This window comes from Mandrillus leucophaeus, unplaced genomic scaffold (assembly GCF_000951045.1).
Source record: "Mandrillus leucophaeus isolate KB7577 unplaced genomic scaffold, Mleu.le_1.0 Scaffold484, whole genome shotgun sequence".
Lineage (NCBI taxonomy): Eukaryota > Metazoa > Chordata > Mammalia > Primates > Cercopithecidae > Mandrillus > Mandrillus leucophaeus.
The window spans coordinates 2,574,307-2,592,451 of record NW_012105187.1 but is presented as its reverse complement, the minus strand read 5'-3'; positions in this window follow the sequence as shown (position 1 = coordinate 2,592,451).

Here is an 18,145-nt window from a genome sequence, read left to right as displayed (position 1 = left end):
TCTACGGTCCTTGCATGGACATGACTACTTCCCCACTGCCTCCCCACAGTCCTTCTTTCCCTAAAGTTCTGGCTTTGGTTCCACTTTCCCATGGCTCTGACTTGCAGGAGTGCTTGGGTGTAAGCTCACTGCCTTCCACATCCCCTCATCAGCGGTCCGCTTTCCTGATGCAGACCTCAGCTCCTTGCTGAGCAATGGCATCCTCACCATGCTGCCCATGAAACCGGCACCCAGCCCTTCCCTTAAAATGTCTATTGGGTAGCCACCAGTCACTCACAGTAATCTGGTGAGCATGGCAGAGCGAACCAGCAAGACACAGTAGATGGGATTGCTTACATACCATAATGATGACTTCATAGCACCATGAAAATAAGCACTGGCCTAGTTACCTGGTGAAGAAAAAAAAAAAAACTAGAACTCTTACAACAGAAATCAGGTAGTGGGATATATTCTGCTTCTGCTTTCAGATCCTTCTCGGTTTTTTTCCATTGGCTACACGGTTACTGGGGAAATACAAAATCAAACTTGTGTTCTCTGAACCCAGTGACACAGAAAGCGAGGTATCAATGATGCCAGAGCTGGAAAGTACCTTCGAGATCCTATGTCCCACTGCCATCACGTGGTAGATAAGGACAACAGGGAGGTTGAGCACTTTACCCAGGATCACATGGAAGAAATGTGGTACTGATTAATGTGGATAGGCTGGGGATGTATTTGCTGGGCAGATGTATTCCACTGCCCAGCAAATGATTGAGCCAAATAATAAAAGAACGAATGGGCCAAATAATTCCTTGAGTCAAATATTCTTCCCTTTGTTTTATTTTATTTTAAACCCTCATATATGTATATGTGTGTATATATATAACCACACATATATACACATACACACAATTTTATATAAATGCATAAATTGGATCATATCATAAATGTTAGGGATTTTGTTTTTTTTTTTTTTGCTTCTCTTTTCATTCTTTTAATTCCTCCATAGAGGAACTAGAACTCCTGTAGGAATTAAAATTCCTATATGTATCTTTCCATATTTTTCTTAATATATCTACATATATTATAGGGGTTTTTGGTCACTGTTGTTGTTTTTTTAAAGGTGACCATGTGATACACTTTTCTTTATATATTTTTTCACTCAACAGGGTCTCATGGAAATCCCTCCAAGTCAACTGATATTGTTTTAACTCATTTCTTAGCAGCTACATAATATTCTGTGGTTTGCACCCTACATGATTCAAGCATTCTCTTTCTGATGGCCTTTACTCTGTTCCCAGGTTTACCATTATCACCCATGATTAAATATGTGTCCTTGTACATATATCCTCATGTTCTTATTTCTATGAGACAGTGTCCATGAAGAGAGATTGCTAGGTAAATATATTTTTAACTTAATAGATGTTGCCAGATTAGTTTTCTGATGGACTATAAAATTTCACATTTCTAAGTGTATGAGAGTGCTCTTTTTCCAGCATCCCTGCCATATTTTCACTCTTGCTTTGTTTTGTTTTGACAAGCTGATAGATAAGAAGTGAATTTGCTTTGTATTTTGAGTGGCCTTTGCCTGATTGGCCATGAGTCTGAGCATCTTATCTCATGTTTATCAGCCATTTAGATGCAGTTTCATGTGTATTGTCCATTGACGTTCTTTGCCGTTTTCATTTTCATTCATTTATTCATTCTTTTTCTTCTTCTTCCTTTTGTTTTGTAATATTCTTGTAAGAACTCTGAACATTTAGATATTAACCCTTTTTATATCTTTTCATTGTTATTCATTCCTTCTTTTTCTTGTTCTCTTGTTTTGTAATTTTCTTATAAGAACTCTGAACATTTAGATATTAACTCTTTTTTATATCTCCATTAAAACTGTTTTTCTCAAATTCATTGCTCATCTGTTATTATAAACTAATTATGTTATTAACCTTTAATTAACCTTTAACCTATATTTTGCTATGCAAGGGTGTCTGTTTTTATACAGTCAAATATATTAATCTTTATTTTTATGGCTTTTGGATTTCCTGCCTGTGTTTAGAAGATTCCCCTTAACCCAAGATTATATTTCTAATTTCCTCAATTTTTCTTGAAGTTTTTATGTTGCTATTTTTTTTTAACATTTGAGTTTCCAGTCTGTGTGGAAATCATGTTTATATATGATGTATACGAGTGGTCTAACATTTTCTCTTTAAATGGAAAATTAGTTGTGCCAGCACCATTTATTAAATAATCTAAACTTTGACTGAATTAAGCTACAATTTTTGCCATATATTAAAATTATATATATACACACATACATATGAAAAGAGAAAAGAATACCTCGATAACCTCAAAACATATACATATACATATACATATACATATACATATGTGTCTTGAGGTTATCTAGGTATTCTTTTCTCTTTTCCATTGATCCATTTGTTTATTTTCATGTTAATGCAATTTTGATTTGATTGCAGATTTTTGTTGCATATTCTTTAATAAGAAAATTTTCCACTTATGATTCATTCATATAATACTTTTCTTGATCATTTTAGGCATATATTCTCATTGTGAATTTACATTCATTGTAGCTAATTATTCCCTAGTGCCTGCTGGGTTTCTAATTACCATCAATTTATAAACTATTTTAGAAAATATTATTAAATATTTACATGTCATATTCAATGGGGGATCTGAAACATTCATTTTGGATGCCACACTCACACTCATGGGGATAGATTAAATGTTGTAGTGTGCTTTTCCCGTCTGTACTAAGCTCAAGGCTGCCATTAGGACATAGCAAAGGAGAAGAAGGAAGGTCACTGGAAGCTAGAGAACTCACTAAGTGCAGGCTCTGTCCTTAGGCCTTTGTTCATGGTGTCTCACCTCACACAATAGCATCTTGATCACAGTTAGGAAGCCCCTAAGGCTTGCAGACTCCAGAACCCATCACCTTGCACTCTATCTGTTAGAAGTCTTTATAACCACATTGGTTTATGTCTGCACCTAATATAAATTAAGAACTCTTTCTAGGATAGGTTTGAAGATTTCATAGCTTGGGTGTTTAAAACAGGAAATGCTGTGTGATGAGGACACTGTGCTCTGTGGCTTGCCTCTGTGCTTTGGGTCACGCTCTTCCTTTGCCTTGAAAACCTGCCATCTGCCACAGTTCAGCCCACCCATGTCTACTTAGCTCCCTGTTCCATGAAAACATCCATATTCCAAACCAGACTCCCATGGCCCATTGCTTTCACTAGTAGCACTTATCACACTCGCTGTTGTGTTACAGATCATTGTGCCTTCCTTTACCAAACACTGACCAGGCACCTGCCTTGTGGTATCCAATGGGGAACAGGTGGTGGATTTATTATTCTTTCCCACTCAAACTTCATGCCCATGAACCAAATCTTTTTCCCTTGTATTCAGAGAATCCCTCACAGTGACTCATACATAGAATATGTTCACAGTGTTAGGGGAGTGAGTGAATATTTAATAATGATTAGGTGACAGGAAGAACAATTTGGTTGAATTATGATTTTCTCATTTCTGCATCAATTTGTTATCACCTGTTTTCCAGCTTAAAATTTTTTCCCATGTTTTGAATGTGCCACCTTTGTTGCTTTCTTCCTAAATATCCATGGTCAAATTTTCAAAGTTCGCCAGAAGGAATTTTTCATTAAATAAATAAAGATTTTTAGAGCCGTTACTATACGTTAGGTACTACAATAAGCATTAGGGAGAAAATGCCAATCAAAAATAGACCCATATGAGTAAGATTGCCATTTTAAAAAATGAAAGCTGGGTCGTTTTTCTCCAGATAGCATGTAGGCACGATATTTTAAAAATCTAAGACCACAAAATCTAACTTATAAAACAAATAATGATGTCAATCAGGAGCCTAAAATAAATTTGATATTTAATACTTATATTTAAATTGAGAAGTGAGTGAACATAACTGAACATTCTAGACTTGTGGATTCAGCATTTATAACTAGAAAAATATGGGAATAAGTCAGAAGTAATCAGTATCCCCAATCTTTGATACTGAAGAATAACACTTTTCAAAGAGTAGTATTACCACATAACCCATTTGCTTTCACTTATACTGTAACACAATAAAAGTTTATTTTTAATTTAGACATTTAATTTTGTCTTGCCCAATGTCCTTACCAATCAGCTAGAAACAGGGGTCTAGATGAATACTTATACATTAATTTAAGCTTAATTAGAAACTGGTAATCTACACTGATCAGGTCTGCATTCATTTATTCAACAAATATATATTGAGTATATAGTGTGTGCCAAGTTCTGTTCTGGGTTCTCAGGATACAGCAATGAGCAAAACAAAGATGCCTGTTCTTGTGACACTTATGTTCTAGTTAGGGGCCAATGGTGGAAACAGAAAATAAACCATAAACACAATAAAGAAATTATGTAGCATGATAGAATGTAGTAAATGGGGTGGAAAAATAGTAGAGTGGATTAAGGGGAGCCAGGAGTGCTGGGGTTGAAGGGGGAGAGGTCAGGCAACATATAAACTAAATTGTATTAAAGAAGCACAGAATTAGAGAGAACTATGCCCAGCCTAGAACTAAAGAGAAATGTGGAGATAAAGAGTGCTATCAGAGAAGATAAAAAAAATTAAGTATGGGATTAAAAAACAAAACCTATAAGGTATACTAGCAATAATTGTATTATTCAGCTTGAAAGAAAAGCTCTGGGAAGACACGATAGTGACTTTTCAATGTTATTTTATTCAATGTTATGCCCTGCTACTAAGGATGCTACCTGTAGAAATGTTCTTGATTGTGATGTAAACCCACACTATTTAATACACATTAGCTTTTTAGTTATTAATAATGATAATTGGTCTGGAATATTTTATATACTGTTACAACTATTTAATAACTAGTAACTAGTTACAATTACTTAATAACCAGTAACTAGTTACAACTATTTAATAAATAAATATTGCCGTATTAGTAGGGAAATAGATTGGACATTAAAAGTCCATTCTAGTTCTATGATTCCATCATGCCTTCCACAATCACAAAACGCAATTAGGATCTGTGAATGCCCAAGAGGGATTTACTTACCTATCATTAACACACCAACATAGGAAATGTGCACTCACACACACACACTCATTCCTGCAAAAGCTTTGACATTTCTGACACAAGAATTGAGGTTTTGTTTTTATTTCCTCTTTTTTCTATTTTACTATAAGGGAATTAGATCATTGGACCTATTCTTTCAAATAGTTCCATGGATTGAGTTAATTACAATACGTGATCCAAGTCTGTACCCACTATTGAGATTGTCTACAATAGAAACAGGGGGCATCTAAATCCATCATCCATCAAGCATTTTAGCTGTTGGTTCTTTGTGGTGGAAGGTAGAGGCAGGGTGAACAATCTGTTACTATAAATATAGTGGATTGTTGTAAGGCTGTATCCTGTTTGGAAATGATCTCATCTGTCTGTTGCTGGTTAGCAGTTTTCTACCAAACTGAGCAGGAATATTACCATATGGCATTGTTGTTAGAGAGCCCTCAAAGTTAAAGCCACAAGGATTCCTCACTTGCCCATGAGGTAGGGTTTATGAGTGAGATATAATTGTCAAGGGTCTTGAATTTGAACTAACCTTAATCCACATAGGGACTTGTTACAAGTTATTTTATTCCTTAATTTTGTGCATTATTCCGATCCTGGGATTGTTGTATTGGATAAGTTGTGCTATGTATGTAATTGATGAATTATAGAAAAAGTCAAGTTTCTTCCTTCTTTATTGATATAAAACAGATCCTTTTGTAATGAGGCTGTTTGAACATGGACAGGTGTGCGGTGGCATGCTGTCTTTCATTGCCTCCTCCTCTGCCCCCACTCAAATAAACTACATACTCTTAAACCACAAGCATCTAGAGTGTGCTGTCCAATATGGCAGCCATAGCCCCATGTGGTTAATAATCACTTACAATGTCCTGAATCCGAACTCAAATGTGCTGTAGGTATAAAAAAGGCACATCAGGTTTCAAAGACTTAGTACTAAAAAAAAAATGTAAAATATCTCATTAATAATTTTTATATTGATTACATACTTCAGATATTTGCAGTTAAATAAAATAGTATCATTAATCTTGTGTCTTTTTATTTTCTTGATGTGGCTACTATAAAATTTAAAATTGCATACATGGCTTTCATCATATCTCATTATATGAAATACATTTCATTATATTTCTCTTGGATAGCACCGGTCTACAGTCTTAATGGGAAAGCAAAGAGACTTCCCATTTCCCCTTCTCTTACCCTGGGAGAGGCCTTTAAGACAAAGTATTGATTACTTTCTACAGCCCAGAGAAAGATGTGTGTGTTTGTGTGTATGCATATGTGTATATGTGTGTTTGTGTGTGTGTGCACAGGTGTGTGTGTGTGTATGTGTGTGTGTTGAGGGTGGGAGAAGATTCAGTGGGAAGGATAAGGAGCATGGGAAGGGAAGAAAAGTGAGCGTGTTCAACCACTTGGTCTGAGATGCCATCTACTCTCACTGGAAGTAAGGAACAAAGAGTAGCTGAGCACAAGTTAGTTCTCAAAAGGCAAATTTGCTTTTTGTTTAAAAATAGGATGAATCAGCGGAACATCAGACTCATTTGAATTCAAATGTAAATGCAAATTAAGCTTCCTTAACATTAGGACAGAAGCAAATATGAAGTTTTAAGAATTATTGTCATCATTTTATCCGTAATTAGCAAGGCTAGTCAAGAACTGACCTGTATTCCAATGTATAGTCTTGATTTATACAAAGGGTATGATTTATTTTGTTCTGAAGCATTTTATGAAATGAAAATTTCTGCTTGAGATAGAATCACTTAATGACCTTACAGTTTATACTCAAATAAACACCTGAACTAGTAAGGTAGCTTTTCTGGATAACTGGATGATTTTGTATATCACAATGCTTTTGTTAAACGGTAAATTAAGGGGTTTAGGAAGAACCTACTTTTTCAAAGAAAAAGAAGTGTAAGTTAATGATGTAATATTTCATAGTTTTGCTATAATCTTGTCATTGACCATGCAATGGCAAATTTGAATATTTTTCATTTGAATATTTTCACTATTTTATTAGGTTAATTAGATATTCCATGTGATAAGCCCAGTGGAAATAACCATGAAATGAACTGTTATTCAGGGGAGTAGAGGGGAAATGAGGATGTCAAAGAGACCCTAGGCAAGCGCTGTCCAATAGAAATATAATGAAAGACACATGCCATTTAATATCTTCCAGTAGCTACATTGATGACTTTCTGCAGCCCAGAGAAAAATGAGTGAGAGAGAGAGACAGAGAGAGAGAGAAAGAATGTTTGGTGGGAAGAAAAGGAGAAGGTAGCCTTGAAGATGGAACTTTATGTCCCTAAGTTGAAGTACTATCATGGAAAGCACCAACCAAATGTCAGTTCAACTAACTGTACTTTCAGTTGATCATAGAATTACATTGTTTCATAGCTGAGAAAGCAGCCTTCCACTTGAAAAGAGAGATTAGGCCCAGAGAAGCAAAGTAACTCACCTCGAGTCACACAGTAGACGAGGCAGAAGTGGAAATAGTGGCCAGTTTTGATTCTCACTAGACACTGTGCTATGGCCTGAGGATACAGTGATAAATATGACAGTCCTTGTCCATAAGGGCATTCTAGTACAATGGGACACAAGTCCATCTGGATGTGGCACAGACGACATCACCTATGACACAGGCACACTTGTGTTGTCCCCGATCGTGCCCAGTTTTGGTGGCAAGCAGAGGATAGTAATATTACTTTCAAGGACATTTGTGACAAGCCTCAAAAGTGTTCCAGGCTGTAAGGATTTTCCCTTCATTCCTGAAAAGCAGAACATTTGAAGGAGGCAGTGGAGACCTCTTCTGAGTAAACCACACCAAACAATATCTTTCAGGAGAAGAAAAAAAATGACCTCTTCAGTTGACATCACACTGGAAACTGATTGGTGGACTGAGTCCGAAGTTGGGCTTGAGCTCTGCCCGTCCTGAGGGAGAAAGAGGCTCGCTGTGGTGTGAGTCTCCGCTCACTGAAGTTCTTTACAAACACCTTGGATTGGACCCTGCGTGGCGGGACTGTGGCGCGTGCTGGGACTGTGGCGCGTGCTGGGCTTTGGAAGCTGCCGGTGCTCACGGAAGCTCTCTGAGAGTCTAAGAGGAAAACTGCCCAGGACCATTTTGACTCTGGAAGGCAAATTTCAACCATGGTCGTAAGAGGACTAGTTAAAAAAAAAAAAAGTCGTTAGATCAGCCTGTATCTTAAACTTTGAGCCACAAGTACAAAATCCCCCATAACTCACCTTTCATTTCTTATGCATTTCCTTTTCATCCTTCCCCATATTTTGCATTACTTAATCAGGATATATATGTAATTTATAATCTGGTTATTTTAAAAGTTTTTGTAGAGATGGGGCCTCACTATGTTGCCCAGGCTAGTCTTGAACTCCTGGCTCAAGCAATCCTCCTCGGCCTCCCAAAGTATTAAAATTACAGGCCTGAGCCATCATACTTGGCCTATAATCTGCTTTTGGCAATTAAAGTTATCCCCAAACGACTTCTCCATAATATCATCATAATTATTATTTTAATTTGTGGAAAAGAAAAAAATATGTTAGTGACTGCATGATATTCCATTCAGTAATCCCATCTTACCTTGTTTAAGCTTGTTGCTAGCTGCGTTATTAAACAAGATGCTCCTTGAACTTTACTGAAAATAGTTGTAAATGCTTAGAGTTTTCACAGTGAAATCACCTATTTACCCTAAGTGTAAAGCTGTGTTAAATGGATCCCTTAGTGAGACAACTCATGCTGATGATGCACAGGGTCCCAGGCCTTTGGCCACCCCAGTGGGAAAATGCTTTCCTAGTGTCTTTTGGCTTAAAGCAATTATTCAAAATTGGTACACACTGTGGGCTCAGATAACCCAGAAATTAAAGAGAACTCTGTTGGCGGTACTGCTGCTTCTTGTAATAGGTCAGGAATGTAGACATTATCTTTATTGGTACATGACTACTGAAGTTCTATTTTTTTTAAAAAAATGATCTGGTCTGTAAAAGGACTAAATTATATACCATCCCTCCAAATCTAAGGAGAGGGCCATGAAATTAGCCAATGTTCTCACCTTTCTGATCAGGGCGGGGTGGTGGGTTTGCTGGAGTCTGTGGCTGCCATCCCTCCTTCTTAGGAAGAAAATGGATCATGGGTCAGTTTAATTTCTCAGGTGTTTGGAAAAAGGTTACAAATAATGAAACTGAGATGTATTGTCCTAGATGAGAGTAAAATGCAGTAGTTAAAAGTTTTAGATAAGGTTAGCTCCTTTTTGGAGCTGAATCTGCATGGGACTAGAAATTTATATTGTGCTTATTATTTTTATTCTTATTTTCCAACCTGATAAAATGAGTTATTTATTCATATGATCTTGGGCGATGACATAAACTTCTTCAATTTCAGTTTTTTCCATTTTCTATCAGAAATGATTACATCTGGCTTACCTGTCTCATGAGATTGCAGTGAGAATCAAATGAAATGTTGTAAACTGTAAAAGCCTCTGACAAGTTCAAGGTTGATGCTGTTATTAATCATTGGTAATGATGATGAGTAGAATATTCCCAGATAGCATCATCAGCCAGTGCTACACTCTGTAGGTGTGTTAGGCCAGGATATGATGAGTGATGCCAATTAATGCCAGTGATTTGTTCTCTCACGTAAAGCTAGTCAAGTTATTTTACTGTCTGCCTTTACTTGTAGAAGGCGTGCTCTCACAGATGTTGGTAAGGCTGAGGCGTTCTGATTTCACAAGATGAAGGTAATCCATAGAATCAGTCAGACAGAATGTCCCTGGTATTTTTACGCACTACAGTGACAAATTATACCAAGACCCATTTGTCAACAGCCATTTCCAGAAATAAGAGAGCATGTCATCAAAAATGAAGGACAAGTTGTGACTCAAGAAGCATCTTCCCTATTTGTTTGAACCCTCAAGCTTGCTTTAAATCGTATCTAAGTTGTGTGGTAAACCTGCCAGCAGAGAGTAAGCCACACAGATGCCCACAACGTCACGGAGAGGCACATGACCCAGTTTCTGTGGTCTGAGCTGAAAGATAACCCGGGTGTGTAATGGCCACAGCTGCCTGTAAAACATTATATGGTGGGCACTTTTTCAAATTCACATTTTTAAAGAGGGAATTAGATGGTTTTCATTTGTTTTGCTTAGGTTTTGGGGTGTAATTTTTTTCTCCGGAGATCATCTCAGCAGCATCTCCACAAATAATTATCAAGGGATTGGGAGATAGTTTTGCACTCACTGTCTTAGGATACAAATATTCCCATACAAAGCCATATAGATTTGTCCAGGGAAGATAGGAAATAATTGATTGTGTCATGGTTCTCTTGGCCTGACTTTGCTCTGGTGGCTATGGCACATGGGGTGATAGATTAACTCTTTCAGGCGTATGGAAAGCATGTTCAATGAATCACAACTTCAGGGCACAGAGTATTTTGATGGTATTTGGAAAGATGCAAATATTCTCTCCTTTTTTTTTGAGGGGGTGGTGTCTGATGACACCATCCATACTTTTTAGAAGAGACTGGAGTGTGGGTCATTTTCATATCTAAGCCTTTGAAAAAAAACTTACGGTAAAGAAACAGATCATTCATGCTAGGGAAAGAAAACTATCACAGACAAGCTATAATGCACATATCCACTGAGTGCCAGAAAAGAGAAAATGAGATCAATTAGGGTTACACCTGGGGATTTACATCCAGACAGTGATGACTGCTTCCGAAGGAGGAGGAGGGGTTCCACCATGGGTAGAGTTCTAGTTGTTTGGAATGGCGTCCTCATGAACACACCTGAAGTGTTGATTCCTTATCCACATATTTTTTGATAAAGCTTCATTGTGGTACTATTTTTAACCATCACTTTGACTAAGTACAAGGGTTCATTTGTGTTAAGTGGGTGAACAGTTGACAGAGTAGACCTTTTGTAACCTGCTAAAGAGGGAACAAGGTCATCAAGACGCTAAGCATTCAAGAGCCATAGTCTTCTACTATCACCTTCGCTTCTGTATAATTTTATTTTTTTCTCAAATGTGATTTGTAAATCACCTGCAACAGAATTACCTGAAGAGCTTGTTTAAATACAGATTCCTGGATCCAGTTCTAGGCCTGCTGAATCAGAATGCCTATGGCAAAACCAAGAATGGATTTTTTTTTTTTTTTTTTTTGAGACAGAGTTTCGCTCTTGTCACCCAGCTGCAATGGCGCGATCGTGCAATGGCATGATCTCGGCTCACTGCAACCTCTGCCTCCCGGGTTCAAGTGATTCTCCTGCCTCAGCTTCCAGAGTAGCTAGGATTACAGGCACCCGCCACCACACCTGGCTAGTTTTGTATTTTTAGTAGAGACAGGGTTTCACCATGTTGACCAGGCTGGTCTCAAACTCCTGACCTCAGGTAATCTGCCTGCCTCGGCCTCCCAAAGTGCTGGGATTACAGGTGTGAGATACCAGGCCTGGCCTTACCACAAGCAATTCTGATGTTTGAGAACCACTCTCCTAATGCTGGGTAGAGGAGTGGTTTTCAAAGTGTGTTCCTGGACCTGTAGCATCAGCATCACCTCAGGAGCTTCTTAGAAATGCAAATTCTTGGGCCCTGCCCCAGACCTATTGAATTAGAAACTCTGGGAGTGGGACCCAGTTATCTGTTTTAACAAGCCTGCTAGGCGATGTTGATGCTCACCAAAATCTGAGAAGCACTGGGGTAGAGTGCATCAGTTCCCTTCAGTATCTCTTTACAACAGTAGGGAAGGCAGTCCTTGAGACAATGTGAATCATTTACAACCTGGGTTTGTTTGTAACCATGAAATTTCAAATTCAAAGGAACTTTATAGGAGATTAAAACACTAGAGATAGGAGATTAAAACACTAGAGAACCCGCTCTAGTGTTTTAATCTCTTTCTTTTCCTCCCACGTTCCCTCCTTTCTTCCCTTCTTTGAACACTTAATAAGTACTATGTACTAGGGAGTAGGGATGCAGGGGTGAATACGAATGGCAGCACCCTATCCTCTTGGAGTTTACAGTCTCGGAGAAAGACATATCTCACATGATTACACTAATAACTGTAGTATTATAACTGCTGTAAGTACAGTGGTGGGGAGGCACATGGTGCCATGAGACTATATAATAGAGATTTGGGCAAATCTGTGCACCTATTAAAAGGTAACTCAGCCCAGATGGAGTACTTCCTTTCTAGGGGAACTCTTGACATCCTGTTGGAGCCTACTTGACTTTAAGATAAGCCCATATGTTAGAAATTTGCTCCTTATATTGAGTCAAAATCTGCCACACTCTAGATGACACGATCCTGGCTCTAGTATCTGAATCTCCATGAAATGAATCTAGTCCTCTGTTCCACTGAAGATCTTCATATAGATAAAGATCTCTTCCTTCTAGGTTTTTTCTTTCCAAGGCTGTGAGATTCCTCATTCACTTGGTCTTCTTCAGAAGTACTCTACTTTTTTCTTTATTTTAAAAAATGTTTGTAAAATATTCTGGTGTCCAGCGTGAGCTGGAGCCATGGAATGATGAGCTCAGAGGAGCATATCTCAGAATACATATGTGACCATTCTTGTCCCTGTTATAGTTAACATTTCTGAGGCTCAACCTTACATGCTTTGTGGACAATTGTATCACACCCCTGACTGACTTGCACCGAGCTTGCAACTAAATGAAACCCCAGGGTTTGGGGTTTTTTCTTCAAACTTGGTACCTTTATTCATTCAATTGATTCACCAATTTTTTATTTCATGCCTACTATGTATCAGGCACATATTGTTTACTTCTGTGGATGTGTTTTTGGACTTAAGTGCAAGATTCATTTATCCATATTGTACTTCATTTTGGATCCTGATTCTGTCATCCACTAAACTGTGAAGAACTTGAAGTTAAAAGCCATATTTTTTCAGCTTTGTATCCTCAGAGCCTAACTCAGTGCCTCATATGTAGTTGGTAAATAAAATTTCATAACTATAACACACACACACACACACACACACACTCACACTCTTTTCTGAGTGATTGAACATGTTTTAAGGCAGTGCCCTGGAGATTTCCCTCTAGGATATCAATAACCTCAGCCCTTTACCCAGCACCCATCGTTTGGGTGGTTTTAACTATTTGATTGTGTCTATTTGCATCAACAGCCAATCTAAATTTCTTTACTGTGCAAATCAAAATCATGCAAGATGTTATAGTTGCCTAGTTACAGGATGTCTCCAACAGCCTTCTAATCTACCAATCTAGTATGTCTATCTGAAGGAAATGAGGTTAGTCTGTCTTCACTCGTTCTAGTAGTCACCACTTCCTTTTCACTGTTGACAAATAGTCTTTTAATATTTATTGACAAGTCAATAATTCAAGAGATGGACTGCCTTTAGCGGGAGAAGGTAGGCAGTATTTTTCTTTGTGGCCAAAACTTTATCTCAGAACAATGTCTTTACTAGAAATACCTTTCTTCCATTTGTTTGAGAAGTGTTTTATATTCTTGGGGTGAGTGCTTGTATTTTTATACTTTCAACTAGAGCAACACCACTGTAACTCATGCTTGGGTCCCTGGATCTCCATGGGGTATACATTTTTTCTTGACATATTCCTCCTCTCCTTCTGATAGGGCTGTGTCCACTAACACAGATATGGTTTGGTCAGTAGATTAATATTTTAGTATTATAGTTTATAAAATATAATTGAGAGAGCTCTGATAACTTACCAATTTCTTCTAAGTAATGGCGCTGGTTCCCATAAGAATTATCATTTATAATATGGTGATAAGCATTTGCTTAGGTTGGTCATGTATAAATACGTTTTTAAATAAAAATTTAAACTTTTATTACCATTTCATTAGAATGAGCACCATTCGTTGTTAATTCCAGGGAAGTTTTGTCTTGTTTTATTTTTAGTAATGCCATATCACACTCCATGTGGCCCTCAGTCTGTTCATTTGTAAAATGAAAGATTTGGACTCAGTGATCTCTAATCTATGATCAAACTCTAGAATTATATTATTCTAAACTTTGATAAGGAAAGTCTCTTTTAAAATAACTTTAAAATTAAATAGGACAGGCCAGGCGTGGTGGCTTATGTCTGTAATCCCAGAACTTTAGGAGGCCAAGGCGGGTGGATCACCTAAGGTCAGGAGATCGAGATCAGCCTGGCCAACATGGCAAAACCCCGTCTATACTAAAAAATACAAAAATTAGCCAGGCGTGGTGGTGGGCACCTGTAGTCCCAGCTACTCAGGAGGCTGAGGCAGGATAATCACTTGAACCCAGGAGGCGGAGGTTGCAGTGAACCAAGATTGTGCCATTGCACTCCAGCCTGAGCAACAGGAGTGAAACTATGTCTCAAAAAAAAAAAAAAAAATTAAATGGAACAACACACACACACACACACACACACACACACACACAGAGGAGTGCATGTAAAACTGGTGAAATCGGAATAAAAATGTTGGACTGCAACAATGTCAATTTCATGGTTGTGGTATATTGTACTATAGGGTTGCAAGATGCTCCCTTTTGGGAAACCCGAGTGAAGGGTGTATATAGGATATCTCTATATTATTTCTTATAACAGCATGTGAAAAATAAGAACTAATAATTTGAGATAATCTCAAATTTGAGATCTTATTTGAGGTAATCTAAAATTATCTCAAAATAAAAAGTTTTTTAAAAATTACATGATAAAATGTTATAACAGGACTTCAGAGGTAAGTGGCCATTGCTTAACCACATGCTAGCTTAAAGAAACTATTTAGCCTTCCCAAAACTCCATTTTCTTGTCTTCTGTAAAGTGAGGATATTAATTCCTGCCTGATGGGACTGTTGGAAGGATTATATGAGATTATAGGTGTGTGTGTAAGCATCTCACATGGTCCATGCTTCATGGTAGGGACTCAATAAATGTTGATTACCTTCCCCTGTTCCTGTTCTTTGTTCTAGAAAGAAACTGGGGCACACAGCCTCACTGCATCTCCCATAGGAAAGATGACATCTGACCTGAAGTGAAAGACAGTTCAGAAGTGTAACTTAGTGAGATGAGCCCCATAGCAGCATAGTGAGTAATGCTGTTACATAACTTTCACAAATCACCCAGCAAATCAGCTAACAGGGCTTGGCACAGTTTACTGATGAAATAAAATAACAAGGCAGCTTCCAAACCCAGCCTGAGTCCGGGAGTCCCAACACCGCAGCCAGAGTCAGAATCTAAAATGACTTCACAGGCCCTGGAGCTTTGGTGTTTCAGTTGATTCAGATGTGTTATAAATCTGTTTAACTGGAAAAAAAACAAAAGCAGCTCCTCTCTGGCTGGCCCCATGAATAACTGTCCCCAAGAGGCCTAGAGAAGTTTTCCTTTCCTTGCAGAATCCTTAATCATGTCTACCAAATATGAGTTTTCCATGCAGCTGCATGAATGAGGAAGTAGGGAGAGACTAAAGAGAATAGTGCATTCCTAGACAGTTCTTGGTCATGAAGATGTGATTGTTGAATGCATGGCCAAAATGTGTCTCCCCTGTATCTCCCCAAATGCTTATCGTTTCCCAGGGCTCTTTCCTCACTCCTGATCTGGTGAATGTTTTTTATCTGGTGAATGCTGTTTTATCAATGAGTTGGCCAGAAACATAGAAGGCAAACTTACCAGGTTTTCAAATGATACTGTGGTATAAGAGAGTCAGGGGACAGAATCACAGTTTTTAAATGATTTCAGCAGGTTCGGGGCTCTGGGCTGATCACAGTAAGTTGTAATGTAATAGGGATAATGTTAAAAATCTGTCCTTCGAAGTCAAAAGCAGAAATATAGGCTAGGAGAGGTTTATATTGGCAAGAGTTTTATATGAAAAACTCAAGAAAGACAGGAGTCAACAGTGTGATGTGGTTGTATTAAAAAAGAGGTTAGAGATAAGAAAAAAAAAGTATCCTTTGACTTTGTATAATTTGCACCAGTCAGACAATACCCTGTCTATTGTATTCAGTTGTAGGGGCCAACTTTAAGGAAGATATAGATATATTTGAATGGATCACTGAGGGAAAGAAGGAAAAGGGAAGGTCAAATTAAAAAGATTCAAAAGATATGCTGTTTAAAGAACAGTTGAAGAGAAATAAGGATATTCAGCTGATTACTGTTTTTTTCTCGGGTTACCACATGGAAGAAGAGTAAACTTGTCTATTTTGCTCTGAAAGGGAGAAATGAGATTAATGGGAGAGAGAGTCCATGGAAACAGACTTTGGCTCAATAGAAGGAAATTTTGGAGCAGTTCAGTGACGGAAAGAGCTATTTTCATTAAATTGTGAGCTTCCTGTCACTGGAAATAATCAAGCTGGGGCCAAACGAGTGTATGTCTGGGATTCTGAAGGATCCCAACATTGAATGAGAGCTTGGGGTAGGTGACCTTGAAGATCACTTCCAACTCTCATAGTCTGTTATTTAAATTAGCATGAATGCCAGGGCCACTTACAACATGCCAGAGCCAGTTTTTCAACTTTTGGCTCTGCTTCTGACCAACTGTGTGACCTTCAGCTAGGAAATTAACCATTTCTTTTTCCAGTTTCCTCATCCATTAAATGAGAGAGCTGAATGTAGTGATGTCTAAGTTACTCCCCAGCACTTCTATCTCCTCAGGCTTTCTCATAATTATAGCATGCTGGAAGAGTAGAGTTTGGGCTGATAGCTGCCATTTGTTTCTAAGTTGGCTTGCCAGGAGACTGCTTAAAAGACAAAAACCATTGTTGATTCTGAGGACCACAGAACAAAACTCTCAATTTGCTTATTGGCAGGAGAGTAGGTGATGGTGAACCTGGAATTTGTTCCCATGAGATCTGTGGCAGGAAGTTCATCAAATAACTGCTAATCTGGTTTCTCTTGAACACCTGTACATTCTGACTGAGTTCAGCAATGCCTTTGCAAACAACTTAGAAAAAATGAAGTTTATATTACCATTGCAGTACAGTGTTATCTTTTACAAAGCAAACCTTTGTCGTTTATTTGCTTATGATCTTTTAGTTGCTATTGACCTGTGCTTATAATCTTAAGAACAAATGTATATAAAGCAACTTACTATGTGGCAGATTTGTTCTAAAAGTTTTACATATATTAATTTAACAGTTTACTAGCTGAAAATACAATGATGAATCAGTAGATTAGATCTTTTTTCCTTTATGGAAAGGACGTATTTAAAATCTAGTTTAAGTCTGCCTGAATGGTAGAGTCCAGAATTCAGATCCAGGCCCTCTTTCTCTGAGGCTTCATTGTTAGATGACTATAATTTCTCTTGTGGCTCATTTGATTATTAATACTTTTATTCTCTTCTGTATTAAGGTATCTCACTTCCACCACTATTACATTCGAGCTCTCCTTCTGGTTCCTTCTTTGACTTCTGTCGACATCCACATCTCCAAATCCCATTTCTTCAGTTACTTTTTCCAAAGATCTTTGAAAATGCAACCATCAGTGGGAGTGTCATTGTTTGCATTGATATAGATACAGAAGGTAATGGATAAGATTTCAAGTGCCTTCTGCAGTTACTGAGGTCAGTAGAGGAGGAAATATGTAAATTTATGCTACTTATAAGGACGTGAAGAATTTAAAAGTTCATTCCCTGGCTTGTGGATCTGGCCATACTCACTTTGTCCAGACACAGTACCATATTTTCTTCCATCTCTTTGTTTTCTTAGGTTGGAAATGAAAACAGCTGTTAAAAATAAGAGCACATGAGTCAGTCTTGAATCCCAATGTAGTAATTACAGTTTCCATCTCAGTTGGTAAAGTCCCTCCCAATGTACTAAGCCCCATATCACAATCCCCTTGTGGGGAGAGCGCTGCCAATGGTATTGTCAATTTTATAGCAAGACTTTAATTTTTGTTTTGCAAACCTCCAAGATTAAACATTAAATCACTTGCCAAGTCAAGAAAAATAACAAGGAAAAAATACTTCAATTTAAAAACTTGATTCTTCGTATCTCAAAATAATAAGAGATATTTATGACAAACCCACAGCCAATATCATACTGAATGGGCAAAAACTGGAAGTCTTCCCTTTGAAAACTGACACAAGACAGGGATGCCCTCTC